Source organism: Vulpes vulpes, chromosome X, assembly GCF_048418805.1.
Source record: "Vulpes vulpes isolate BD-2025 chromosome X, VulVul3, whole genome shotgun sequence".
NCBI lineage: Eukaryota > Metazoa > Chordata > Mammalia > Carnivora > Canidae > Vulpes > Vulpes vulpes.
In genome coordinates, this window is record NC_132796.1 from 19,283,602 (window position 1) to 19,292,452 (window position 8,851).

The window sequence follows — 8,851 nt, forward strand, 5'->3', positions numbered from 1 at the left end:
CTCCCCTTTCATAGTTACTCTGAGAATATAGCAATACCCAGACACTACCGCTTTACTTCGAATAAGCAGAATACAAAAGGAAATGCACCTGCAGGACCTACATTTAAGGCTGTAATGAGTGAAGTTTCTGTGAGATAGACTCATCCCTTTAAGTATATATTGAACAGGATGTTAAAAGCCAACCACTTTTCTCTTCTAAGAGATATGGCAGAGACTCAAAAGATAAAGCAACAAATACCTAATACAACCATATTCTAAAAGGAGGTGCTAGGCTATGTTGCAAAAAGGACCAAAACTTGTTCTGTTGACACATTATCCCATGGCCCCTGCCAATGTTCAGTTAGAAGGAATATAGGATTTCTGATGAGAGTTGTGATAGGCATATATTCAACCATCATGACTCTGGGTCTCCTCCCCCCAACTCTCAAAGACATAAACACTTTATTTAAATAAGAGGCTCCCTTCTGGGGAACTGCCACATTTAGAACCCAAACTGACTTGCTGGGAACTAAGCAGCAGTCACCCCTTTCTATTTTTTAGTTTCTTCTATAAGAATCCAAGAATCCAAGAATCCAAGCCATTCTTCAGTGAATAGTACCAGCTACCTAGCTATTCTACAAAGCAGGAATAGTCCAGAAAACATCCAGGGAGCTCAAAATTCTGGGCACTTCTTCCTATATACCAGGCAATGCTGTCTGATTGGAAGCAGTCAATGAATGCAAACACAAAGTAAAGTCCAAGTCTATTGCAAAAATTCCCCAAACTGCTCCAAAAATGGATTTGGCAATACCATAGTCAGAAAAGGTATCTACTACAGTCCATGACCAATGGTACACTTGAAAGAACAGAATACCAGCTCTAGTATTTCTGGCTATGGGACACAGAGATTCTCTCTACTTGACTGTGGAATTGGCACTCTGCACATTTCCAAGATTCCATGGCCTCAAGCAATGGAAAACTCTGGGTCTTGTTTTGAGCCAGGTCCCAACTTACAGATAAATTACCATGCCTTGTTGCATGGACTCTCCAGTTAGCACTGGTCCTAATCTGGGCATGACATGTTTGATGAGCTTGTTGATTCCACAGAATTTCCCTCAAAGGGTCCCTACCAATGGTCACATAACACATGAATAGATGGTATGCATTTTTAGCATTCTGTTGATAATGTTCATTCCAACAAAGGCTAAAAATTGATCATCCAGCCTTTCAGCTGCCAGCCACCAGCCCACACTGCTAGGACATTATCAGTTGCACATAAGTCAGTAAAAATGCAGCAAGATTCATTCAGATGCTTATTCTCCAGGATAAGCATCATATCCTAAACTGCACTAACTGAGCAGAATTCCCATCCCAGGCACAATTATAAATGATTTTCTTTGGTGTTATGCAGCTACACTGGCCCATATCCCCCACTGGACTTTAATTTAGTTGGTAAATCCACAAGCCAGGCCCAGGCATCCACAAGAAACTTGGTGTACCAAAGACACCAAGAAGCCTGAGTTGATGCTCCAACCTTTGCATCTAAGACAACCATATCTGGAGAGTGACAAGGTACATTTTCCTGTAGCTGCGAGATACCGTTAATGTCCACTTAATTTATTTCCTTGATACAGCACTTACAGTGTAAATATGGAGGCTCCATGTGCCATAACCACTTCATGGGATTCTCATCTTAACCAATCCCTTGATAGAGATGTGAGGGTATAAAAACCCCTGCTCTTTTTTTTTTTTTAAACATTTTTTTTAATCTTTATTTATTTATGATAGTCACAGAGAGAGAGAGAGGCAGAGACACAGGCAGAGGGAGAAGCAGGCTCCATGCACCGGGAGCCCGACGTGGGACTCGATCCCGGGTCTCCAGGATCGCGCCCTGGGCCAAAGGCAGGCGCCAAACCGCTGCGCCACCCAGGGATCCCAAAAACCCCTGCTCTTGATGTGTTGCTCTCTTAATGTCCATCATTACTCACAAAAAAGCCAGCATTGGTCTCTTAAATGAAGTACACCCAGTGGTGGTATCAGGCAAGACCAAAAACAAAAACACATAGCTACACTGTAGTGAGCACAGCATAATGTACAGATGTGTCAGAATCACCATGTTGTACACCTGAAACTAATTAAACTCTGAGTTTGTGTCAACTTTATTTCAATATAAATAAATACAGCAAAAAAAAAAAAACACAAATGGCAACATTACCTTGACATACTCAAAGACATTAAGTTGCCAATATCGGATGTCATATTAATGACTTAATCTCAGGAATACTTTCAAGTACCTAGTGGCATTAACAGACTATAATCTATTGGTTTTTTTTAAAGAGGCAATTTATTTTATTTTTTTATTCATTTATGACAGTCACAGAGAGAGAGAGGCAGAGACATAGGCAGAGGGAGAAACAGGCTCCATGCACCAGGAGCCCGACGTGGGATTCGATCCCAGGTCTCTAGGATCGCGCCCTGGGCCAAAGGCAGGCGCCAAACCGCTGGGCCACCCAGGGATCCCTATAATCCATTGTTTTACAGATGTAAGAATGTGAATAGTTGAGTACTAGGAAAGGAAAACAAGATCCCAAACGGTGTCATTTCCTACTTGGGTGGCTGCTGTTCCTTAATATGTAAAGGGTTAATCTTCTAGTGCCAATTACAAGGAAATTGGACCCACTATCTAAGACAGACCATCCACTGCTCTTGTCACTTCCAATCAAAATAATATCATCCACGAAATGGTACTGAGACATGTCTGATGAGGTACTGGTCTTTTCTAGGTCTTGACCTATCCACTGGTGAGAAATTATAGATTTTTAAAAAGATTTTATTTATTAATTCATGAGAGACACAGAGAGGCAGAGACATAGGCAGAGAGTGAAGCAGGCTCCCTGTGGGGAGCCTGATGTGGGACTTGATCCCAGGACCCTGGAGCCAAAGGCAGAAGCTCAATCACTGAGCCACCCAGGTGCCCCAAAATAATGGATCTTAATTCCACATTAATGTATAAAGTAATGTGACCCATCAAGGCAAATAGACTTTACTCACATGGGTTTGATGGAGTCTGAAAAAACAATTAGCATGTCCCACCACTGCACACAAGACCCTTCAGTATGTACAATGTAGTCCTAAAATGTTATGATATCTACAACTACCAGGGCAAGGAGGTCTGCTTATTGTAATCTATAATAAAGCCCCAAGTACCCTTTGTTTTCTTCACTGGCTGCCTAGGACTACCATAAATGTTATAGTCCCTTTAAGCATTTAAGCACATCTACCTCTTTTATTTCCTTGGGCAATGTAGAGGCTTCCAGTTATGCATACCTCAAATCAGAATCCTACACTGCTGTACTGATACCTCATGGCTGGGCTGGGGACGCCTGGTGGGCTCCCAGTTGTATACTCATCCCACTACCACTATTCTATTATTCCATTTACTGCTGGGAACATCCCTTACAATCGAGAGAAGAATTACACATACTTAACTCTCCCACAATACACTCAGCAGTATCAGTTACAGTAATATGTGTGTGCATTGATAAGCTGTGTATTGGGATCTGACTGGGGGGTGTCCTACACCTCCACCTACTATAGAATTAAGTTTTATATTCTGCATGTGGATAAAAAGACCCTAAGAAAGGGAATGTGGTAAATTTCTCCACCACAAAGACTGAAGAACAAAGCTTATTTCTCATTTGCTTCAAGCAAGTAACAAAAAGCTTCAGAAAGTTTGTCTTATATCTTGTGTAGTTTGTGAAAAACAGAAGAATTAATATTTGGCTCACATAATCAAGTCAAGAACCTGAGACTAAAGCTGCACCTGCTGAAAGGTATAGCAATAATGCTGGTTCGGGAGTGAAGTGCACTTCCATCACATGCAGAAGAAAAGACTGTGTTTCTTGTATCCACATGACAACTCTACAATCATTGAGTGGCCTCAGACTACACTAAAATGAAAGCAATGAAAAGTGTACATGGAACATTTTCTGGAACAGATCACATATTAGACCAGAAAAGAGGCCTCAACAAATTCAAGAAGACTGAAGTTGTACCATGTACCTTTTCTGTCCACAACACTATGAAAGTAGAAGTCAACCACAAAGAAAAAATCTGGAAAGATCATAAACACATGGAGGTTAAGTAACTTGCTACCAAAAAATAAATGGATCAACCAAGAAATAAAAGAAGAAATTAAAAAAATAGATGGAATCAAATGAAAATGAAAACAAAATGGATCAAAATCTTTGGGATTCAGCAAAAGCAGGTCAAAGAAGGAACTATACAACAATACAGGCCTACCTCAAGAAGCAAGAAAAATCTCAAACAACCTAAACTTGCACCTAAAGGAGCTAAAAAAAGAACAAATGAAACCCAAAGCCAGCAGAAGGAAAGAAATAATAAAGATTAGAGCAGAAATAAATGATATAGAAATTTTAAAAATAATAGATCAATAAAACCAGAATCTGATTTGTTGAAAAAATTAATAAAATTGATAAACCCCTAGCCAGACTTATCAAAAAGAGAAAAGACCCAAATAAATAAAATCATATGTGAGAAAGGAGAAATAACAACCAATACCACAGAAATACAATCATAAGAGAATATTATGAAAAACTAAATGCCAAAAAATTGGACAACCTTAAAAAATGGATAAATTCCTAGAAACATATATATTACTAAAACTGAAACAGGAAAAATTAAAAATTTGAACAGATTGATAACCAGAAAAGAGATTGAATCAGCAATAAAAAAAACTCTCAACATACAAAAGTCCAGGACCATATGGCTTCACAGGTAAATTCTTTTTTTTTTTTTAATTAATTTTTATTGGTGTTCAATTTACCAACATACAGAAAAACACCCAGTGCTCATCCCGTCAAGTGCCCCCCTCAGTGCCCGTCACCCATTCCCCTCCAACACCCGCCCTCCTCCCCTTCCACCACCCCTAGTTCGTTTCCCAGAGTTAGGAGTCTTTATGTTCTGTCTCCCTTCCTGATATTTCCCAACATTTCTTTTCCCTTCCTTTATATTCCCTTTCACTATTATTTATATTCCCCAAATGAATGAGAACATACACTTTTTTTTTAAATTAATTTTTCCACAGGTAAATTCTACCAAACATTTAAAGAAGAGTTAATACCTATTCTACTCAAACTAGTCAAAAATAGAAAAAGAAGGAAAACTTCCAAATTCATTCTATGAGACCAGCATTACCCTAGCACCAAAACCAGATAAATCACCACAAAAAAGAAAACTGCAAGCCAATATCTCTGAGGAACACATATGCAAGAATCCTCAACAAAATACTAGCAAACCAACTCCAACAATACATTTTAAAAAATCATTCACCACCATCAAGTGGGATCTATTCTTGGGTTGAAAGTGTGGTTCACGGGGATCCCTGGGTGGCTCAGTGGTTTAGCGCCTGCCTTTGGCCCAGGGCATGATCCTGGAGTCCCAGGATCAAGTCCCATGTTGGGCTCCCTGCATGGAGCCTGCTTCTCCCTCTGCCTGTGTCTTTGCCTCTCTCTCTCTGTCTCTCATGAATAAATAAATAAAACCTTAAAAAAAAAGTGTGGTTCAGTATTTGCAAATCAATCATTAATGAAAGAAAGGATAAGAACCATATGATCAAAAAAAAAAAAAAAAAGAAGAACCATATGATCATTTCAACAGATGCAGAAAATGCATTTGACAAAGTATGACATCCATTCTTGATTTAAAAAAAAAAAAAGCTGGGGATCCCTGGGTGGCTCAGCGGTTTGGCGCCTGCCTTTGGCCCAGGGCGCGATCCTGGAGTCCCGTGATCGAGTCCCACGTCGGGCCTGCTTCTCCCTCTGCCTGTGTCTCTGCCTCTTTCTGTCTCTCTATCATGAATAAATAAATAAAATCTTTATTATAAAAAGCCTCAACAAAGTAGGCTTAAAGAGAACATAATTCAACATAATTAAAGCCATATGAAAAATCCAGTTAATATCATCCTAAATGGAGAAAAACTAAGAGCTTTTCCTCTATGGTCAGGAACAAGACAGGTATGTCCACTCTCACCACTTCTGTTCAATATAGTACTGGAAGTCCTAGCCTCAGCAGTCAGGCAACAAAAGGAAATAAAAGGCATCCAAATCAGCAAGGAAGAAGTCAAACTTTCACTATCTGCATATGACATGATACTCTCTACAGAAAACCCAAAAGACTCCACCAAAAAACTGTTAGAACTGACAATCGAGTGCTTCAGCAGCACATATACTAAAACTGGAACAATACAGAGAACATTAGTATGGTCCCCACACAAGGTGACATGTAAATTCATGAAGCAGCCCATATTTTTGAGGCTTTGACACCTCTAGAAAGTTTTAGGTGCTCTCTGGAGATAAACTCTTAAATGTTTTGTATATTTTTTCAATTAAATCTCTTTTCAGAAGTGTCTGTAGAACAATAGAAATCTTTGACTTCTGAAAAAAACCTGATAAATTTAGTAAAGTCACAGGATACAAACTAACTGTACAGAAATCTTTTCATTTCTATATGCCAATAGTAAAGCAGCAAAAAAGGGAAATTAAGAAAACAATCCCATTTACAATTGCATCAAAAACAATAGGATACCAAGAAATGAACTTAACCAAAGAGGTGAAAGACCTATACTCTGAAAACTATAAAACACTGATGAAATAAATTGAAGAGGACACAAAGAAATGGAAAGACATTCTATGCTCATGGACAAGAAGAACAAATATTGTTAACATGTCTATACTATCCATAGCAATCTGCACATTTAATGCAATCCCTGTCAAAATACCAATAATATTGTTCGCGGAGCTAGAACAAACAAACCTAAAATTTGTACAGAACCACAATAGACTCCAAATAGCCAAAGCAATCTTGAAAATGAAAAGGAAAGCTGGAGGAATCACAATTCTGGACTTAAAAGTATATTACAAAGCTGTAGTAATCAAAATAGTATGATACTAGCACAACAAGACACATAGATCAATGGAACAGAATAGAAAACCCAGAAATGAACCCATAATTATATAATCAATTAATCCTAGACAAAGCAGGAAAAAATATCTAATGGAAAAAAGAATGACTTTTCAACAAATGGTGCTGGGAAAACTGAACAGCCACACACAAAAAAAATGAAACTAGGAAATAGTCTCCTACACAGGAAAGGAAACAATCAACAAAACTAAAAGGCAACCTATGGAATGGGAAAAGATAATTACAAATTATATCTGATAAGTATTCAAAATATATTTTAAAAAACTTCTAAAGCTTGAAGCCCCCAAAAATAAATCATCCAATTTAAAAATGGACAGAAGACATAAACAGACGTTCCCCCAAAGAAGACATCTAGATGGCCAACAGACACATGAAAAGATGTTCAACATCACTCGTCATGAGGGAAATGCAAATCAAAACTACAATGAGATATCATCTCACACCTGTCAAGAGTGGCTAAAACAACATTACAGCAAAAAACAGGTGTTGGTGAGGATGTGGAGAAAGGGGAACCCTCTTACACTGTGGTGGGTACAAAACAAACCAGTTCAGCCACTCTGGAAAACAGTATGGAGAATTCTCAATAAGTTAAAAATAGAACTGCTCTACAGTCCAGCAATTGTACTATTAGGTATTTTGTACCCAAATGATACAAAAATACTGATTCAAAGGGATACATGCACCCCAATGTTTATAGCAGCATTACCTATAATAGTCAAATTATGGGAACAGCCCAAGTGTCCACTGACTGATAAATGAATAAAGAAGATGTGTTATACAGATACAGTGGAATATTACTCAGACATAAAAAGGAATGAAACCTTGCCATTTCCAATGACACGGATGGAGCTGGAGAATATTACGCTAGGCAAAATAAGCCAGTCAGAGAAGACAAATACTGTATGATTTCACTCATACGTGGAATTTAAGAAACAATAAACAAACAAGCAGAGGGACAAAAATAAGAGGGAGAAAGAAGCAAAATCAAGAAACAGACTCAATTATAGAGAATAAACTGATGATTATCAGAGGAAAGGTGGGTGGATGGTGGGTGTGCTAAATAGGTGATGGGGATTATGGAGTGCACATGCTGTGATGAGCACAGTGTTGTATGGAAGTGTTGAATTACTATATTGTATGCCCAAAACTAATTTGACACTATATGTTAAGTAACTGAAATTAAAATAAAAACTTAAAAAATTTTAATAAAAGGGCAGCCCTGGTGGCTCAGCGGATTAGAGCCACCTTCAGCCCAGGGTGTGATCCTGGAGACCTGGAATCAAGTCCCACATCGAGCTCCCTGCATGGAGCCTGCTTCTCCCTCTCTCTCTCTGTCTCTAATAAATAAATAAAATCTTTTTTAAAATTTTTAATAAAAAATAAAATAAAACAGGTGTGCCTGGGTGGCTTGGTCAGTTAAACAACTGACTCTTGATTTTAGCTCAGATCATGATCTCAGAGTTGTGAGATCGAACCCTGCATCAGACTCCTCACTCGGCATAGAGGCTACTTAAGATTCTCTTTCCCTCTGCCTCTGTCCCTCCCAACACCCTCCCCCTGCCCCAGCCATCACAAGCACACTTTCTCTCTCTCTCTAAAAAATAAATTTAAAAAATTAAAATAAAAAAGAGAAATTTAGCTATATAAGAGTAACCAGAAAAGCTATGGGAATATCTGGGTTTTCCTCCCAGACCTGGGAAGAGGAGGTCCCCAACATAGTCCCCATAGGGAAAAGAAAAAGAATAAAGTTGGTTTCCTTTGTATCCCATTTATATCAGATCAATAGAAACCAGAATGAAGAAAAACTGATCAAATTCTAATTTGATAATGCTCTAAAATTACATGACATTCCAGAAGTCATAGTGAGGAC

At 38.4% G+C, this 8,851-nt stretch overlaps 1 non-coding gene across 1 annotated transcript; it reads left to right on the forward strand.

Moving 5' to 3' along the window:
- Nucleotides 1-6,208: 6,208 nt before the first annotated feature.
- LOC112919165 (U6 spliceosomal RNA) lies at nt 6,209-6,310 on the forward strand. The gene has a single exon (XR_003234831.1). It is a non-coding gene; the product is annotated as a U6 spliceosomal RNA (small nuclear RNA).
- The last annotated feature ends 2,541 nt before the right edge of the window (nt 6,311-8,851 follow it).